Consider the following 21234-nt stretch of genomic DNA (forward strand, 5'->3'; position numbering starts at 1 on the left):
AGCAAATGGACAACCTGTAGTTTTGTCTTGGTGGCTTTTCATTTTGAAAATGAGAGAAGAGCTAAGGAATGACTCTGAGATTACCAAGATGGCTCATCAACTGCTTTAAAATGCTTAAAATCTTTCTGAATCATTTAACTGCTTATGATACGGCAGCCTATAGCTTCTTTCAGATATATTTGAACCATGTCTTATGCCTGAGACTACAGGGAAACTTCTGCTTCTCCTCCGTGCTCCTTGCTGTGCTCTGAGTGCTGCTGTGTAGCTGCAGGAAGTGCTGCTCTGGTCCTGGGCTGCAGCTGCACAGCTGGTGGCCACATTTGGTGCTAATGGCATGCTTTGAAGGGACACGTCAGTAGGAGATCAGCATACGTAATGCAGTGGGAGGTTTTCAGCATCTGTACCTGCTCCACCACCTTCAGAGGCCCGATAACCTCAGTGGCCATGCTCAGGCATTGCAGAGTCAAGATGTAAGAGAGGCAAGTGGAAGCCTTGGCCCCAGTCTCAGACAACAGATGCTGGAGACAATAAAACCTTCTCAGAAAAGGAAGCAATTATTGCAGCTTTCTAGCCAACAATTACCTTGCGCTTATAAATTATGTTGATGTCCATGATATAACACACATTGCTGAGCACATGATCACTGTCGTGGGCAGCCACTGGCTTCCCTGCTGATGCCTGACACACTACTTGTAGCCCATTTTATTTAGCCTGCAGGACAAAGGTGCTCTATAAAATGAAACTGGCCTCAAAATCATGTAATGTGTTGCCTGTCCCTGTGTCCCCCAGCTTCCTCTGCAATATTCTCCTCCAAGTCAAAGCTGTAGCCAGGTAAATTTCACTGTCTTAATCTGGCATTTGCAAATGGTGCCAGCCAAAAAGTCATTTGCATGGGCAAGTTTGCCAGGATTTACTTAGGAATTTATATGAAGAACTAGCACAGTACCAAAAATGTAGTTTTCTCTCCTTTTGGGTTGCAACCTCTTTTGAAACATCTCTCGCTGCCTTTCTGTTATCATTTAATTTCCACATGCACAAATACAGGATTCATTCCCAGTTCTCTTGACTATAACATATCAACCCTCTCGCTAACATCCTTAACCTCTGCCCTGAGAAAACTAATCATCTCTCTTGTTAGCTCAGTCCCTTTTAGAGATGGCAGTGCACAAAGCACACCAACACTTCTCTGCTGTAAGTAGCGAAGTGATGCTTCTCTCTACTTGGTTTGTTCCACAGCTTCCACACTGATTTGTGTTGTACAATTCAATCTTCTGAATCACCCTTAATGACATCTATTATCTAAAATCCATTGGGCACCACTACTTCAATTAATTACACCACCTCTCTCTTTTCATACCTGCTCTTGTACCTACCCAGTCACTGCCCTTAATGTCATCCTATTTCTCCTGAGCTAAGCTTCCAAAGCACTCATCCAGCAGCGCAGGCAGCGGGCTCTGTCCTCCCGCAGAACCGCTGAGAGTGCTCGTAAGGAGTGTTTTCTTGCCTCCTTTCCTCAAACAAAAGCAATCCTTACATTACAACAGGGACTGGAGGAAGGTGTTACGGGTGACACTGCCAGAGAGGGGTTCCAACCATTCAATTTGGATTTAGATACGCTGTTTGTACAGACATGAGCTGGGAATCTTAGTGGTCAGATGTGCCTAAGGTTCGCCAAGAGTTGAATTTTTACCGAGAGCAAATGGACCTTTTGAAAATCCCAGATCTTTTAGCTGGTGTGTCAACAGATATATTCTTCAGGGTGGTGAATATTCCTGTTCAATCCTATGCATGGGACTTAATCACAGTAAAGTCATATTTCTAGTATATTAGTATATCTTAGAGCAATGCAACAGTCAGCCATTCATCAAACACAATGAAGCATATTTAAGTTTTCTAGAAGCTTCCCATTCATGTGATACTGAATTATTGACTATTCATAGTAGTAAAAAACAAATGAAGCCTTTTCAGGCAGCAGAGGCTGTACAAGGAGAGCTGGTTATTTAGAACAGGAGTGATTTGGCAGACTCAGGATTGTTTGTTAGAGGGCTGTCCCACATAGGAGGTAATTTAGAAGTCATATTTTAAAAAATAATTTTCCTATAGATCCTCCTCCTTCCCCAGCTGAATGAATTGAAAGTCAGAATAGAGACCCATTGATTATTCTGGCTTCAAGGATCATGAAGAGGTTAATTAGGGACTGATAAAAAGTTCTCTGGAGCATGGGTCATGTCTTTGTATGTATTTGCATCATGACTAATACAGTGTCCCTCTGAGCCTACTGGGGAAGTGGGGTTCTTCTGTAATGAAAATAATATTAAATACCACTTTAGAAAGTAGCAATTTAAAAAACTTTACCTTTTGAAGACCTATGTGCAAATTTCTAGGGCAATTTGAATGCAGCAAAAAGATTGGTTTCTCATTTTCATTCCTTCAGAGGGTTATCATCAGTGGAAGAGTTCTCCTGTACTGACATAAATGTAATCTCAGACTTAGGAGGGAGCCCTGTGCATCAAACCAGCATGCAGACAGAAATGTTCATGGTTCTTCTGGGTGGTGTGTTTAGATTTTTTTCCTCATTGGATCCAAGGTGCAATGAAGTTGATGTACCTGAAGAGGTGAGTGCATCCTTCCACTTATCCCACTGAGAGGAGCTTGGAACCCTGAACCTGGAGGACTTATGGGAGACCTGCATTTTCTCCTTGGCAATTATCTGCATTTTTCAGACTCCCCTAAGGAGATGAGGACCCCATCCATGGCACACAAATCCCTCCTGTGGCATCTGGTAAGTGCAGGTATCACAGATATTTTTTATGGTGTCATGGTGATGGGGAGGGATAGTGTTAAATAAGTTTTTGTAGGTGTCTGATACTGTGATTTCTTAGTGTTCCTGGTCACTCTTTGCAGAATCACAAGTTTATGGTTTATGTACCCCTATGAAGGAACAAACAAAAAGAATCACTGGGCTTTTTATGAGAAGCCTTGATCCTCCTAGTTCCTACTTTAAAGAGAAATAGGACAGCAAGAGAAACAAATCACAACAATCAGTATAAAATAAGAGCTAGAAAGTATGTATCTGCCTTTCCCAATGTTTAAATTTACTCTGAAAATATTCCTAAAAATTCAACCTCTACTAGCTGGGTAGGGGCAGCCTTATGCATCTCTGCTCATACAGCTGATTTGTAATCCCAAAAACATAATTTGGCCTTTTAGTCATCAAGAACTGATATCTGCCCTGCTTCATCAAACAGCTTTACTCTTATTCTAGTGATTAGTGACTTTTCTCCCTGCCTTTTTCCCTCTTCCCAGTCCTACAAATATTTGCCCAAGTAGCTAATTTTCTCTTGATTTTCTGCTAAACTAGTTGTTTCTACTTCTCCTTGGCTCTGGTGCAAAAAGAAATCCCCAGAAGCAAGAAGGTCAACAATTCTCAAATCAAGACTGAACCATCACCTTTCTTCAGACACATCCCCCATATCTTTCCTATGGCTTTAAAGGAAAACACTGCAAGCTTTAATCCTCTTTATTGTTTGTGTTTTGCCCGTTCCTGCAGGTTGCAGCGTCTATGTGCAATATGCCAATGGAGTCTGAATTATTTTGTCATTTGGGCCAAAAAGTGACTATAGATTGCATCTGCTGGCAAATTTGGCTCACTTTCCTGCTTTCCTTGAAATTCCTGAATGTGGCCAATACACTGGGAGAAGATCCCCAGTGGTTCTGGCCAGCCACAGGCCACCCAGAACATTCCAAGGTGTGAGACAATAGGCAAAAATTCCGATGCTGGTCGTGGCTTATTACTTAAACAAAATCTGTAACTTGGTCTCTGCCTTCTCTTCTCTGCTAAGGGGATTTGAGTAAGATACAGGAAAGAAAATAAGAGTGGCATTTTCTACAGGAAATGGCCCTCACGAATATGTCTCTGTTAATAATTACAGAGCTGGTTTTATTTTGTTCAATGCACTGCCTCAGTTTTGGATCCACATCAAGAGCAGCATATGCTCTCCAAACTAAAATATGTGCATATCTGATTTTTGACAAAAAAATTATTTAATTGATCTCTTCCTACCCTCTCCTCTCCCCCTCCTTCTCTTCCTGTCTTTTTTGCCCATTTCTTTACTAATTCCATAATATAGTAAGCCCCCTATTATGAAAGAAATCCGAATTAATTTAAATACAAAATATAAAGAATTAACCTTACAGCAAAACAGATAACAGAAAAAAGAGATAGTTTTTCCCTGTCAAGTGACAGCCTTCTCGTTTATTATCATTTTAACAAATTAAGTTGCAAAATTGGCATTATTTCGGAACTGTACAAAATGTAATGACTCTATGAAATATATTGAATTTTTCAAGTATTAAAAATCCCTTAGTTTTGAAAATGAATCACTGGAAATGATCCTTAAGGATCCCAAGTTTTTTGTGCCATTTCTACACTATGCCTGCACAAAATCTAATGGCATTTGCTGAGTTAATCCTGGATATTCCATTGTTTTGGTATTTGTACTCTATTAGTTAAATACAACATGTGTGAGAAAATCAAAGGGAAGAGATGTTGTTAAAATAGGAGAAAATATTTATCCTTTAGATGTAAGAAATACTTGTCACCCAAAATAAATCTGGCTTAAACTCTTTAAGTCTTAAATAAATTGGAAGTTAAAATAAGTTTTCAGTATTTAAACTCTCTCCCCCTGAAAGTGTGTACTTGCACGTGTACGTGCACATGGGTGCCTGTCTGTGTGAAAGAGACCAACATGTACCAAAATTAACTTCTCCTAAACCTTGTTCCAGCAGCCTTGAGAGCTGATATGAGGTGGCTGCCATACAAACAGATCTCAGTGATACAGATATAATCCTGTCTAGGAATACCCACCTCTAGAAGGCATGGGGATGAACTCCACCATGTAGTGTGTGTTTCTTTTTTTATTTTTTTATTTCACTGGTGGATGTGCAGAAGCCCAGGGACAGTGCAGGGGTAGCTGGTGGGGGCAGTTGCAGAGGCTGGGCTAGGGAGAGCACAGGGCACGGGAAGGGCATTTCCAAGGGGGACAGAGGGTGCCAGCTGAGGTCGGAAATGCTGCTGTCTGATGTTCCAGCAGGATGGAAAGGAAGCCAAGGAGAGTCAGAGACCCCCAGGATGGAGGCTGCTCTCCCATGAGGTCATCATCACAAAAGTTATAACTCAAGTGTGAGATCTTGTAGAAAATGAGACATATGCATGGGTGTGGCAAGAGCTACATGAGTGCTTCTCCTCAAGCTCTCTCTTCTGGCCCATCCACACATTGTGTCACTTCAGCTGTCCCTGTGCCATGGGTCACTTGCAGAAAAATTGGAGCAGCTGGTTCTGCTGCCTCGGTGTGTGCATGAAAATCTCACCATTTTGGCTCAGTCCTTGCTCATTTTCCCTCCCCAAGCCCTGCAGAAGCATCCCTGCTAACATGCCTTTCCCAGTACCACCTCTGCTCACGTCTGTGCCGCGCCTTTGCCTGTCCTTGCATACATCTGTGTCTTTGCCCTCCGAGAGAGTGCCCTTTTTCCTGTTGGCAGCCCTTGCATAGGTGCAGTGTGCTGTGCTGCCTCTCTTCTCTGTCTCACTCTATTCCCTTTCCTGCTGATGAGACCCATGTTGCTTTGGCAGAAAAACTAAAATACAGTAGTTCATCAATCCAAAATCCACTATGATGCACTTGTCTGACAGTGGGGGTTTGGCTGAAGGTGATTTTGACTATGAGCTTTACTCTTCTTTTCCTTTTAAAGTGGAAGAGAACTGCAAGACTTTATATCTAATACAGATATTACAAAGGATTTTTTAAAAAGCATGCCTTTATTGGTGGACAGTGTAGAGAAATTGCTTGATTTGAGAAGATATGGGGAAGAGAGCGGTGTTGGTGCCAGTGCATGTCCTCAGTTTGGAAATGGTGAGCACTTTGTGTCTCATTCTCAGGGCATGGATTCCTAGTCCGGAAGAAAAAAGGCTGTGGCTACTGGTGCCTCCAGGACTGGTTTCCTGCAGTATATCCAAACTGTAGAGAGGTGTGGCGGCAGGAGAAATGCCTGAGCCTTTTACAGTTTTTCAGATGACTCTAGAGAATCTCATGTGACATTATAAGGGCCAAAAGTCCATCTATTACAGCCATGGCAACAAAACACATCAGGATGGGACTATGAGTGGTTTGGGAGGGAATCTGCTCCCCTTCTTCCTGTAATCCTCTGTTTAAATTAAAATGTTGTTGAAAATTCAGTTTTAAAACAAAGTAATATTTATCTCCTATATAAGAATTCCTACTGAGTTTTTTGGCAGCATCAAAACTGATTTTGGTGTTCTTGGGTAAAATCTATGTTCCTTGCAATATTGAACATGATGGTCCTTGCCCTGCAGGCTCCTGCTCTTCACACTAGCAGTGTCTGTATGCCATCAGCACTGAAAATGGCAAGTCATCTGGAAGCCCTCTGGAATCACTTTATCTTAAAAGGTCATATTTAAGAGTAAAAAAAAAATAATAAATTGGATAATCCATTTGTATCTTCATCTGGAAAGGGTTGGAATCCGATAGAGAACAGACTTGTAAAGATATTTGTGCTCTTCTCATTCTGGGTAGTGACCGGTGTGCCATGTTTGTATCCCTTTTACAGCCAACCAATGCCTAAAATCAAACTAAGCCGTAGCAGCAGCAGAGCAAACATCAAGGTAGGGCTGATCTCTGAGCATGCTGACGGCTGGGAGAGGAGCCCGCGCTTCCCTTGAAGTTCCAACATCAAAGATGACAAATAACTCCCTTCTCACTGTTCCAGTTTCTCACATCATCTGAGTATCCTTTGGCAGCAACAGTTGGCCCAAGCCTTGGAGCAGCAGCTGGTAAGTCCAGAGGCAGAACTGTGATGCCTGTGGCATCAGATGTACTGGAAACCCTTCTAAACTCTATTTTGAAGTTTCAGCATTTGTGTGGACCTAATTATAAGACATAGATTCCAAAGACAGGCTGTGTGTGTGATTATGCATGGTGGCAGGGCTTACACAAGGGCTGAGTGGTTACTGGCTGCTCTTTAAGGAGAGGACGTGGCTGGCAGCACGGGGAGACATGATACAGGATTAGTCTGTGACCAGGCCAGGAGACTCAACTGCAGCTCAGATGAGCTTTCCTGGCTTCTCCCTCGGCTTGCTGCATGGCATTGGGCGAGTCCCTGAACTCCTCTCTGCAAAGTGGGCTGTGATTAAGATGGTATTGCCAGCACCTGCTTGAAGGGCTGCAGGGTGTCTGCATATGCTGAGTGCTTCAGGGTCTCCATGGACTCATGGAAGCACATGCACATATGTGTATATGTGGACACATTTTACACATATAATGCATCTATCTTATATACACACACACATATATATATATATTAGATGCATCCACCCATACACACCTATTATATGTATTTGCACGTGTGAATGCACCTGCAGAAACTTTTTGTTATAACAAGAGAATCTTATTTCACTGAGTCACCACATCAGGGGACTATTTTGGTGTTGTGGAGTGAGCTCCACTGATTCCAGGTCCTGGCTGTCAGAAACCAGCCAGCTCATACCTGTGCACACCTTCTTGGTCATCTCGGTGTGCTCCCTGCTGTTTTCTGGCACGTGCTGGTGTAGCAGGTTCTCAGGGAGGTGTGTGCAGGGTTGGAGCCTCTTCTGACACTACTTTTAAAAGCCTGAACATGATCATTTGATGCAGTTGTTCAGTGTAGCAGAAAAGCTCACAATTCACTCATGCCTAAGGATGGTAGTATTTAAAAATAAAGAATTTAGCTTAAGAAGTGCCTTAAGCATGACTAGGAAATTGAAGGCAACCTTAACTATGGAAGACCCTGGGATTTGCAGTGTACAGGAGCTTTGTGGTGAGTGATTGCTTGGACTGTGAAGCCTTGATACAATGGGATGAATTGTACTATCACTTAAACTGGTAAAATCCCTCATCACAATGGACAGGGATCACTGGAAGAACAGTTCTTGGAGAAAGTGAAATTGAAACTATGGCAAAACCCTGGAGTGCTTAAATATCATTTTCAGAGGAGCCAGGATACCAATAGATCCCACCAAAAATTTGTTTATTGGATCATTCAGAGGTGAATCTTCAAAGCAGTGTCTTGGAATTAAGTAACTTAAATTTCAGTGAAAATTTCAGCCTAACGGCTCCAAATTCAGTGGAAAACTAGCCTGATGCTTTAGTGAAGTAAAGTTCAATGGCTCCTCTTCTGTTACAGGTGTCAGCAAATAATAATAATAAAAATATTGAGTTGTGCAATGCTGAATCTATCAAGGATTCTTATTATACATTTATAAAATAAACCCTAATGGCTTTTTGGAGTGGTTATGGTGTAGTCTGTCAATGTATATTAAGATTACTATGATAGCACATAGCCTTTATGATAAAAGCATGCAAATTAACATAGAAATCTGCAGAACTTTGCATATTTCCCTGTAATTTAATACAAACAGATCCAGATTTACAGAACCATGTGCACAGAAATCATGTGTGCACATTTTTTGCATGTGCATTGCTGACCTTAAGCAGGAGAGTGAGAGAGAGGAACAGCTCACATGGTTCAGATCTGCTCTGAGGTCTGCAGCTCCGCATGCCAAATGAAACACAAGGCGACTTTTGATGGCCAAGTGAGCCATCAAAAAGGTTTTTTTAATGGAAATGCTGTCACACTCTTAAGTAGAGTACTGCTGCCAGGCATCACATCAATAATGCAAACTTTGGAAGACAATCTTGCAAACTAAATAGCCAAGAATTCTGAAGTATTTCTATAAAGAAAAAAAGAAAAAAAAGGTGATCATTATGAAGAGGGGGGAAAGCCATCAAGTGAAATTTAATTTTGCATTCAGATTTATTATTGCTGTCTGTTCCCAGTGCTGAAATGCCTGTTTACTTGCAAAGGACAGTTTCTTTCCATAATGAATCATAGTAACACTTAAATTAAGCACAGTAAAAGAATGGTTAATGTCATAACACGCTGACAATTTAACCTGGCCAATATTTTTATTGCCTTGTACAATAAACCTAACAGAGCACAACTTGCTTTTTGACTGGTGGAAAATCGGTTATGAACCGCCAGGGAATGACCAATTTTTCAAATGCAGCCATTCAGTCACACTATAGCCACTAATACTTTTTTTTTCCTGTACACTATTGCTGTTATAATCTTTTGAGGATATTTTATCACGGCAATAACCTCCTCAAAATCAGTCTTTACTGCAGTTAATGACTGGACAGCTGGAGCATTAACTGGCCTTGGCTTTGCCTCTAGCCATTAACTAACAAACCAGTTGTTATCTGCAGGTAACAACCAATTTCTTGTAGAATTTTCTTGATAAAGTGTCTCACTGGATAAAAGTTGTGGGTTTTTTCCCCCCTTCTTTCCTCTGCTAAGATCTAGCAAATGTAGGATAATACACACTGAAAGAATTGCAGAGAAGCAGCAGTAAGTAAGAGCGTTGCAAAATAAGTTAAATTACAAACCAAAATCCATAAAGCGTTGATTGTTTAGTCCTGCCAGAATTTTAGTAGCATTAATAAAAGATGGGTCCATTATGTCTTGGTCACTTGGGTGTGGTGCAGGGGCTGAGTTCAGGAGTGGGTTTGGGGGCTGCTGGGGTGGTGCCCTGAGAGCATCCCCAGGGCACAGCCCTCCCCAGGGCACAGAGGGGACAGCAGCAGGCCATGGCAGCTGCTGGCCATTCAGGCACAGACCAGGAACGCGGAGTGTTTAAAGTGCCCTTCGTCTTCTCAGCCCATACTGAATGGAGAGACAAGTTTAATTCTGTAGATGTTATAGTTTATGAAATGGGTATTATTTTTGAGGGCCTTCATAAAATTTTAGCCTTTTTGCTTGCGGTTGAAAGTTATGAAATGTTAACCTCTGTTTTGTTGCACCATTATTTTAAAAGTAGGGTTAGCAGATTCAGATGAAATCAGTACTTTACTGAGGGCTTTAAAGAGGAGATCCAAGGCATCATTAAATAGAAGCAGAATAAGTAAAATGTACAATTGAAACACCCATAAAAAGCCAAGCTCTATCATGCCATAAACAATGATGTTTTAAAACTCTTAATAGGCTTAATAACAGTTTATTATTTTACCTTAACCCTTTTAAATGCCTTGTTTTTCCAGCTTTTATCTTGGTGGTTCTGAGCTGTTAATACCAGTTCTTAAATTTTCCCCTCTAGGTATATTTTCCAGGAGTGAATACGAAGAAAAAGTAAATGCAGCCATGCATTTGCTTTTAAAAAACACAGTGGGCACTGTGCCCAAAACCCTTCCCAGGCTGGGCTGTGGGATACAGCAAATATCTTGTGTCTCTAGGACTTACAGAGGATTTCTGAAAGTGAAGGTGAAAATCCTGACTCGGTAGGAGCCTGAACGACAGGTCAGTGTCTCCCAGGGGTCGGAGCCTCCCACAGTGTCTGGGTTTGCAGCCTCCTCCCAGCTCCCATCTGCCCCACACACAGGGACCACGGCCTGCCCTCCCTCCACTGAGGGTTTTTATGTGTTTCCAGATGTTTCCACTGGCGTCTTTTGCAAAACATGTTATTGTCAACCAGAAATAAAAAATTAATAACAACCAGAATTTCAAACCAGAGAGTTGATTTCGAATTGTTACATTTTGAAATCATTTTAATCTGGGAAGGTTTGGGGGATTTTTGGTGGTAAGGGTTGTTTTGCACTTGGAATTAGTGTATTTTTCTGTGCATATGCAAGTTGTTCCCTTTCTTTTTGGTATCTATGTAGAACTGGATCATGCTATGGGGGATTTCCTTTGGACATTGATGTAAGAATAGACCCCTTCATTGCATGTGTACTAACTACCAACTTTAGTTGCAATTCAAGCATTTCCACCAGTTTGAATGGATCCAATGATTTTTAAATCATTCTTAATTTCATATGTCTACTCCTTTAATCTCTTTCAAATTACTGAAATTGTAAGGCATTCTAAACATTCCTGATCATTCTTCACTGCTTTGGCCCCATAAAGCCAATCTTTTCCAAAGTTAAGCACTTAAAATTTTGAAGTACTCCAATAAATTTAAATTGGCATATTCTGTGCATATCAATTGAGAATTATTAGAGCATTAATGCCTAGGAGTGATGGCTGAGGGCATGCAAACCAGTTCATACATTGATTTTTAATGGCTTTTTATTGATTCTGTGCTTTTTAAACTTGATACCCTTAGGTTGCCTCTTAGATAGAGTTAACAGGTCTCTGATGATACACCAAGTTCAGAAGAGGCATCGTTTTCCTCTTACACTTTTTCTTTTCTCCTTATGGCTTTTTATTATAAATTGCCCAGATGCAAATAGCAAATATACTTGGTCAGTGGCTTTAAAAAGGGTGATTGTCACTTTAACAGGATGTGGCTCATCATGTTTCCCTGGCTTATCTGTAGACCAGATTTCTACTGAAACCTTTAAGGGCCTCTCCTCCCCTCAGTGTGAGCACACAGAGCTCACCAGCAATGATGGATGCTCTAGACCTGACCTGACAGGATTCTTAGTAATTTTTAAATGTCAATCTTAATTTGTCAGGCCAAGATATTGTAGGTGTCATAAAGCACAAAATGAAAATGCACCTTAGTACTTTTACATTTTGAAAATGATTCATTTATATTATGAATACAGACCTCTGCTCTTGATGTAATTCCACTGCATTTATTAATACTTTGGTATTAACCTATTAACCAACACATTGTCGCTGCAGCCTGCACTGGGGCTGACTGGGACAAGCCATTGTTGTGCTGGTGGCTGCCCTCCTCTGGAGGAGGAGGAAGGCTGGGGATGGGGCACAGGCTCTGAGGAGACCATTTGTGGCATGCCTGGCTGGCCTGGGCTGGCAGGCTGTGGGCTGGTGGCAGCTGGTGGCAGCCTGGGGACATGTCCAGCGGATGGATCAGGAAGGCTCAGGGAAGCACCACTCTGAACCAGTTACACACCACCCTTCCGTGGGTGTGAGACGTGCTCTTGCCAAAGTTTTCCTATGTGGGTCGTAACAGGACAAGTGAGAATATTTCTAATAGATTCAATTCTTGTGGGTTTTTCAGGGCTTCTCCCCTGCTGCTGGGGCTGTGTTGTGTGAGAGCCTTTTCGGGAGGCAGCGATTCCAGTTTCCTTTCGTGGGGAACCAAACGCTCACACCGCATGGCTGTGATGCTGCTGCTTGTAATTCCCTTGCTGAGGCTCTGCCAGGAAGCCTGGTGACCATCAGACGCAGGTGTCTCTCCCCCCCTCCCTGAGATCCCCTCTGGCTGCGGTTAAGGCACGTAGCAGTCTGAGGAGACATTAATTGCTGTTAGCTGCGATGGGCGCTTCTGTATTTGGGCTTTGTTTAGGGCAAATTCCTCTGCAATTGCATTGTTAGAAGCCACGGGTCTGTTAAAGTCGGAGTTATTAGGCCATGTGCCTTCTGTGTGTTGTCACAGCCAGAACAACACCAGTGTAAACGTCTGTGCTGGGCAGGGGAAGTGTTAAGTGAAGAATAAAAACAAGCCCAAATTCCCATTTGGAAACTGCATGCCTCAACAAATACCACTGTTCATAGCAAGTTATTAGCTTCTTGGTTGTAATTCTGGTCCTTTTCTAAAGGGAGGTGGAAAAAAGCATGTAAAAGAGATTTTTGACACTTCACGGTGTATTGAATGAACAGCAGAAAGCTCCCCAGCCTGCCCATTCCCATTTACAGTTTGGATGTGGCTGAGGTAACACTTTTTTCTCCATTTCCACGAGATTCCCCATGTTTTGTGGTGGCAGCACCCTAGACACCCCAGAATGCACGAGACTAACACATTTTCAAATTACAAACCTGAAATGTCCCTTTTTCTGAGGCTGGTGGGTAAGAGGCACGTGTAAGAAGCTGTTCTGTACCCCCAGATAGGAAGGAGGTCTCTGTTGTGGGTAGGGCCAGGGCTCACTGGTGGGCAGCAGCTGCTTTTGCTCCACTGGGTACCAAGGAGGGGGGGATGTCATGTCCTGGGTGACAGGGGTGACCCCCACACTGGGGGATGGCAGGGGTTGCCTCTGAACGTGTGATGAGGAAGTGGGAAGTAGTTAAATGCCCTCTGGGATTTAGGGGAGTGCTTGCTGGTGGACTTGGCTGAACGAAACTTCCATGTCTGAGCTGAATATTCGAAAGTTTACTTATTACAGACCATCCACTCTGAACTGTTACTGCATGTTGCTAAGTTTTTAACAGCTTCCAAATCTTAAATGTCCCCCCAGCTATGTAAGAGGGACCTGCAAGAAGCCTTTTTCTCCTTCTGAATGTACAGTCGTCACCTTCTTTTGTTTTTGCTGTGCGCCTTTCAGAATTAGAAGATTCAAAGTGAGAAATGTGATTTATATATTTATTTAAAAGCCACTCTGAGCAACAGCACATTTACTAGCTTAGTTCATTTTTATGAATCTGATTCATTGCTTATTAAACCAATGGAAATCTTTCCATTGTTTTCTGCTGGTTCTGGCTCAGAACTTCTTGGTGCTTGACAGTATTTAGTAGGAGCTGAAAGATTTGAACTTCTAAATCATGCTATATTATGGTCTTCTGCCATGCCTGTTTCTTAATCATATACATAATCCCAGTATCTGTTGCTGTGTATTTCTGGTTGAGCAGTTTCTGTTTAGTTAAATTTTCACAAGTATGGTGTTATGAAACAGTTAAAGAAAATATCATCGATATTGTATTTGTCAAAAATGAGAAACTAAATATTGAGATCAGTTTTATCCATTCATTAGTTTATGGACACCGAGTCCTCTGAGGAATGTCACAAATTCCCTTGCTGTGCCTCAGTGCTAGATTTAGCATTTGGATCTTTGATTTAATGGAAAGATACATTAAAAACTGATCCAGTCAGACAGGTCCCAGTGGGGTGTACATCTATGTCGGCTTTTACGTCACAGTTCTATCAGCAGAGATTTGGCAGGGGGTTCTTTTATCCAGAAGTTGCTCTGGAATGTGCCGTGCGCTTTTCCCAAGCACGGAGTGTTTTCAGGTGGCAGCAGATGCCCTGGCTCAGCCTGCCCAGCAGGGCTCTCAGGTGTGAGTGGCTGGCAGAGGCACTCGTGTCCCTGCATGTCACCCAACACACCTTTGGGCTGTGCCAGAGGGGCTCTGCAGGAGCCACCTCGCCCAGAGAGCACCGGGAATTCCCACAGCTCTCATGTGCTGTTTGCATTTTCAGCAAAGTTCAGTGTGATCGTGGTTTATTCTTTTATATTGACTTTCTAAATATATTCCAGTAGCTGTCATTTCCCTCAGGAATCTTTACTGAATCCATGGATTTGGAGCTACTATTATAACATGTTACAGGACAATTAATTTGTAAGCACTGTAACCTGTCCTAGAAAGCAGATTCTGAGAGGAATACTTTTATCTTTGTAGTTTAATGTATCATGTAATGAAAACTAATCTATGTAGTTCAAATTCAGACATTAAAACAAGTTAAAAGGGTCAGTATATACAATAAATTTCCCTTTGCCAATTTACTCAGTTAATTTAGACATTGCCTTTTCACTTAACTCATTAAAACTTTCTTGCCAAGTTTACTTATCTGTGTTAAGGGTACAATTAATATTATAATTTTTAATTATCCACTTGGTTTTATCAGAGCCAAAGTGTTTCCTTAAGTGTGAATATCAAAATAGAGCCTATATTTTTTAAGAAAGTGAAGCATTGCAATTTCACTAATTCCTTAATAACATAAATATTTGTGTATCTTTTTCCTTACTGTTTATACATCAATTGTTGTGTTATTTTATTTTATAACCTTAGCATAATATACTACTGAAAGCTATATTTTGTACTACTTAATTCTGTACCACTCATTCTGATTTATGGCATCATTTTGTTTCCAGCTCACTCCTTATCTTCAAAAGGCTTGATCCAAAACTCATCAAATTCAGAGGAATAGATCCCAGTGGGCTTTGGATTAGACTAGTAGGGTGAAATTGTGGACTTCATGAAGTTTGCATTACATGTGCAGATATGCAGTACTGAGATTACTTGATAGATTTCTAATTCAGCTTCTTCTATTTAGGAGCAAGTTCTTGAGAGTCCTGGCCATGCACTTGAAATTTAAGAGACCATTTTAGTTGCATATATTCATCCATTTTCTTACTATGACATTTGAGAATACATTTATTTGCCAGTTTGATTTTATCATCATTATGGAGGGCTCATGTTTCTAATTTCTCCTACAGTCTCTTGAATTGTTAATGTTAACTCCTACTGAACCCAGCCTTGTTTCCTAACAGAGGGATGCCATTCTGAACTGGTATTGATGCTGAGCTGTTAAAAATGCTTCAGGAATGACAGGTTTACAAGTCATAATAAAGGACAGCTCATCACAAAAGTATGGAAAGGCGTTAATGCAGAAGACACCTGGTAAATAATATTACAGCATATTTATCTTGTTATTTCTTAGTTATAGATGTATGGAGTGATAGATATAGAATTATGAAATTGATTTAAGTTCTTCAGTGCAGTAGAAGCTGTTTTGTCATCTTCAGTGCTTTTGCTTTTCTTTTTCACCTGACATTGTTAAATTGAAACACCCTGGACATATCTTCCATTATATACCAGCTAGAGCATTCCTGGGTTTGCCATTAACTTGATAATCCCTAGTATTCTGTCTGGCTATGTATATAGACTGCTGCACATGAGATCCATTTTATTAAATAAATACAGAGGGAGTGTGTTAATATGAAATGATTGCAGCAGATACTGGTAGATGATCGTGTGTGCTACGAGCTGCCTCAAAATGCATTTGTGATGTATGGCTGTGCTGCCTGATCCATGGCTATTGTGCAGCTGATTAGCTGTGGTGAGAAATTACTCATTCCCTTGTATTAACTACACTGTTTAACTACACTGTTTCCACCAATCAGTATGAAGTATGCCAACTTTGTTTAGCCTGTGCACTTGTGCAATGATGAACAAGTAATGCATAAAACAAACCCTCCTACCTAATCAAACATTCCTCAGAGATTTGAAAACAGAAACAAAGGGTAAATCCATTCCTAGATTATAATGGTAAAACAAACTAAAGTTTGACATATGTATATGGAAACTATGAACACATGATATGAATATTTTTTAAACAACAACATGTTTGAATTATTAATAAATGCAAAAAATATGTTTTAACACAAAATGGAACAATTGGAAGGATATATTTCTTCAGAAGCACAAAGATCAGGAAAGACCTCAATTGAATATAAACATTTTCTTTCCCCTCTTGCTTTCCATTTTAGCTTTTCAAATGTCTGTCTCATGGTTGTAGTTGGAGAAGTTTCCCGTTTTCATCCCTGAGCCTGCAGTACAGTCTTCATTCTCCAAGTATATAAAGAATGAAGTTTGTTAACCCTCAGGGTGTGAAACCCATTTTTCTCTTCTTGTCCTAGGGAGTTGGGTGTTGAGGACAGCTGACGAGCAATCCTTTAGGAAGGACTGCAGAGCTATCCAGGAAAGGGCTTATTTTTAATTTTGCCATCTATCCTGCTTGCCAGGTTATTTGATTTTAAGATAATTAATGGATCTCTCCATGGGTATATTTTTTCTTAGTCATCAAGAAAGCTCAAAATGTTTTATAAGAGTGATTTTATTGGAGAGTAGTAAATATTGATGGAAGGAGATACCAGAAAGTTCAGGGAGTTGTGGACTTTATTTTCCCTTATCATTAGATTTGAACAAGCCCAGTGCTTGTAGATTTGAGGAGGACTGTGATGAGAGGTACATGCCACTGTAGGCATTTTCACTGGTGACTACACATTAGTTAGGGGCTTTCATTCTGCTCCTCCCTACAATTCTTATTGGATTTTGTGGCTGCTGGGTGAACAGATAAAGCACAAAATACTCATCAGTAGAAATGCCATGTATAAATAAAATCCTAAATTGAAACCTTCATAAGCAATTCAAAGTAAAGACAACAGAGCCTTTAACATTAAGCCCTTAGGGGAAGCAGAGTGAGGGAACAACAATGCCAACTTTAACTTTGAATTCCCAGATGTGCATTGGCTTGTACCCCAACTTTAACATTAATCAGAAGCTTCTCTGCATTTCATCTCCTCATTTGCAAAAAAATCTTTGCTGAAAGGTTATATAAAACTCATTATTTACCTGAGTGACCAGAAAGGCTCTCAAAGTGCCATTCCAAGCTCTCGGGTGAATGCTTATTTATAGTTTTTTAATAGGCATTCATTACCTGATGGATTGGAAAGACTCTTTTTGAACCAGTTCCTGTCTATTGGTTAAATACAGATTGATAACTTTTTCTTAAAAAGCTTATTATTAACCAGATAAGCTCATCACCTTTGGATTTCTAAAGGGGTGATTAGTTTTAGCTTCCAAGGGTTTATTCAAGATTTTTATTTTTTTGGTGTAACTTGAATTTTGCCCAGTGGGCCATATTCTGGAAATTAATTACAGTAGTGCAATGCTTGCAAAACCCTGGCTGAAGCAGTAACATAAGCCTGTTTGCACAAAGAAATACCTCCAACCTATATTGCTGCTCATATACTGGGTAGTCCTAGCACAGGGCATAGAGGAGGTAAAAGGGTGCAGCCCATTTTAAAATTCCTGTGAGCTTGGTTGGAAACACATTGTTAGGCATATTTTGATGCCTAAAAAGACATAACAAGTCCTATTCACACCTCTGTGCAATTTGCACAGTCTTTGAGCTTCGCTGATTTTGCTTGGTGTATCATTCTGCTTTTGGGGATTTGCTTCTAGCTTAAATTACTGCGGAAACAGAAAAAAATAAAAAACCACAACCCAAAAACCCACAGAGTTTTTACAAAAGCAGTTTGGCAGTGTGGGCTCAGGATCCCCATGCAGAACACCTCACTGGGTGGCTGTCAGTGCTGCCATCCTTTGTGAGCTGAGATTTACCCCATGTCAGCTGCTCCTCCCTTGCCAGTGCCACAGGCAATGCTCCCTTGGCACGGCTCCACAGGCCGGCTCCTCACCCACCTCTGCAGCTGTTAGCACATCTGTGGGGCTCCAGAGAGACGAGCCCTGGCTAAAGAGGTGTGAAACAACACGGCCATACACGCTCCTGCCTTGTGATCCTCCAGGGCTCTTCCAGGGTCTGACTTGTACCTTGAAATGATGCTCTCCAACAGCATCAGCTGATGCTTAAATCCAACATAAGGATGAAATGGAATGATAAGGAAAAATAACCCTTAATTTGCAAGATTCCTGGAAAATAGGTATGTTGTTTGAATTCTCTGGAGTTTCCATAGAATTCCTAACATATTTGAAAATTTCAAGCCTTGTTTGCTTGTGTTTTATATTTCTAATTTGCAGGGCATAAGGATACCTGTCTTTATCCTTTTCACTGTCCACTTTTTCTTTCATCCTCTAATTTTTAAGTTGGAAATTTCCACCCAGTTCACTCTTTTTTGCCCTCCATGGGGTAACTATATGTTGTTAGAAGGAGGATTCAGCACTCACTGGAGAGTCCTGTCCTTTCTCAGCTCTTCAGGCAGAGTAAGTTTTCAACTGCCTCAGACAATTCCTACATTTTGGTGTTACTTCCCAGATGTTTCAGAGATGGTTTTCCTTCAAATACCTCTAATTATGCAAAGATGCTTTCCACAAAATGAAAAAAAAAAAAAGATGCAAGTTTCTTATGGAAAAAAACCCCTTTGGGTTAAGTGAGAAAATTGAAAATAAATACCTGAAGCCTTAAAGCCCCTTGAGCTTAGCAGAAAGGCAATTATAAAGGTCATGGTGTTGGTGTTCTTTGACATCACCTTTGCTGTTGTAAAACTTTGGTGGAAATGCTTACCCTAATGATTTATCACATTACTTTTTAGGACATCAATTTCCCATTTGGTTGAGAAATCCTTAAAATTCTGTTTGAAATAATGTAATCAAACCCAATTATACTGTTTGCCTCCCTCTGCTGGCTGTGCAGACAGTGTTAGTTGGCTTCTTGTGTGATCCTCTCATTTTAAGCCAGCAGGTTGATTATAGCAGTCTTCATTTCAAGGTGGGTGAGCAGCTCTATATGAACAGTATTATGGAAACAGGAAATTTTTAAAAATAGAAGTCTTTATTTTGGAGTCTTTAAATTATTAGAAATGTGGTTTTTATTAAAGAAGGTCCCTCTAACCTCTCCTGAACTCATATTCTGAACTGGTTTAGGTGGGGACAGGAGAGTCATGTGCAATTTCTTTGAAGAAAGGCCAGGTGCTGAGGTACAGCAACAATATTTTGGCAGGAAAATGGCAAATCAAATCCAACTGTCCAAGAGGGCTAGATATGAGCAGAGCTGAACAAATCTTTGTGTGTACACACATCATTCAGGTGCTTTGCATTACACAGAGAGCTCTCCACTTCATCAGTTTTCAGATGTTCTGCTCTGCACTGGTGTCACTCTGTATTGATGTATATTTTTCACTTACATATCATAGCCAGTTCTGTCCTTTGTCCCACTCCCAGAGCCTCTGCAATTCTCTAGGGATGTTGCCTAAATCACTTTCAAGTGTCCAGTCTCCTGTGAGGATGTGAGATAGTCCTTTTTGTTTTATTAGCACTCGCAGAAAGCAAGTCTAAAAAAAGAACCTACAGCATAATATGGTGGAGCCTCCCTGATGACAAAACCAGGGATATAATTTTTCTCCTCCAGGAAATTGTTTTTCGTGTTCTTGGGCATCATGTTTTTGATCCTGTGTCTGTACCTGGACACCCAGAGTGACCCTTTCAAGGGGCAGGTGCAGTGGAAGATCTTGAGGATAGAACAAACAAAAATAGAGGAGAGTCATTTTCATTAAAACTATTTAGGGGAAAATATAAAAAAATGGAAACACAAGTATTATTTGGAATCAAAGCAACAACACCAAATTTCCATTCCAGTTTTTCTCCTGGTGTCTGCACCACACCGTGCTCTCCTGGACAGTGCTGAGACCCTCAGGTGCACTGAGTGCAGCCCCAGCTGCTCTCCACTGCCCAGCCACAGCCCCTGCCCCTCTGTGGGACCCTCTGTGTGCCCAGAAACTGCCCAGACAGGGACGATGGAGGGCAGCCCACGGGCTGCCACAGCCTGAGCTGAATAGCTGGTGTTTGTGCTGAGGGTACACCGAACCACTGGGCATAAATCACATCTCTTCAGACAAAAGCAGCCTCGCCAGTTCATAGGAGCCCTGTGATTAATATTAGTTTAAAAAGAGCCTGCTCTGTACCCTGGGATGGTGTCCCTGGGGGTGGGTGTGAGCAGGGGGCGGGGGCCACACTGGCTGTGCCACCAGGGTGTCTGAGTTCAGCTGTGGGTGAGCTCTGCCCTGCCCTCCGGCTCCCAGCCCTCTCCCAGCCTGGCAGTGTTTTCTGGCTGCCATGACCACAGGGCTCTGCTGCCAGGAACAGCCCTGGCACTGTGGGTGAGGGGGAGACCCATCTTTGAGCCCACCTCACGTGGCACAGGCTGTGTGTGCTGGACGCCTTCACCTGAACCGTGTGGGAAAACCTCACCAAAATGGCTTGTGGTCTGGTTCAGATCCTCCCAAAATATCCCAGGCTTTCTCCAAGCTCAGCCACCAGCCCAGTGGATAAAGGCATTTCTGTGCAGACACTGGCACCCACTGAAGTGGCTGCACACGAGGGAATCCAGCTCAGGGACACCTTTGGTGTGTCCCCCCCCAGCAGCACAGAGCTCCCTGCCAGGTGAGGGATGCACCTCACACACGGGCCCGGGTCAGATGGTGAAGGGAAAAGGTATCATGGCCTTAATTACTGTGACATGGGGCCTTAATTACTGTGACATGGGGCTTAAAGTGTGAAACCACAGCTTAAAAGGTAAGACACCAACATTTTCAGCACATCCTTGAAATGGAGCTCTTTCCATTAAAGAAAACTGCAAATTTTCTGACGGCACAACAGCTTCAACAAGGTGGTGTCTGACAGTGGAGGAGGCTCAGGGAGGGCAGCTGTGAGCCAGGATGGAGAAACAGGGGACTGCATGCAACTGGCAGAGGAAGGGGAGAACTGGGATGGAGCAGGACCTGTCAAAGGAACACGTTGGGAAGTTCATCAAAAACGGTAAGTGGCCGAGTGCTGGGATGAGTACAAAGTTATAATCATTACATATCTAGGGTTTGCTGTGTTCTTTGGCACCAGGGTAGAAAGAAAAGGCAAAAGTTTAAGGAAACTGTTGAAAAGTGGGATATTGGTTTGAATAGTTGAGTTAGAAGAAATGCTTACCCAAAA

The 21234-nt window shown here is 41.7% G+C and overlaps 1 long non-coding RNA gene across 4 annotated transcripts in view; it reads left to right on the forward strand.

Moving 5' to 3' along the window:
* The window catches only part of LOC135279326 (uncharacterized), a 21729-nt gene extending 11233 nt beyond the window's left edge, over positions 1–10496 (forward strand). The window contains exons 5-8 of one of the 4 annotated variants that reach the window (XR_010346604.1): positions 1–2615; positions 2724–2782; positions 6628–6850; positions 10208–10496. The exon at positions 1–2615 is cut by the window's left edge and continues 4929 nt beyond it. This is a non-coding gene — a long non-coding RNA (uncharacterized LOC135279326). Of the gene's footprint in view, positions 2783–6627; positions 6851–10207 lie in introns of all 4 variants that reach the window. The other 3 variants (XR_010346606.1, XR_010346603.1, XR_010346605.1) reach the window with 3 other exon arrangements.
* Positions 10497–21234: the final 10738 nt, after the last annotated feature.

Source organism: Passer domesticus, chromosome 12, assembly GCF_036417665.1.
Source record: "Passer domesticus isolate bPasDom1 chromosome 12, bPasDom1.hap1, whole genome shotgun sequence".
In the NCBI taxonomy this organism is placed as follows: Eukaryota; Metazoa; Chordata; class Aves; order Passeriformes; family Passeridae; genus Passer; species Passer domesticus.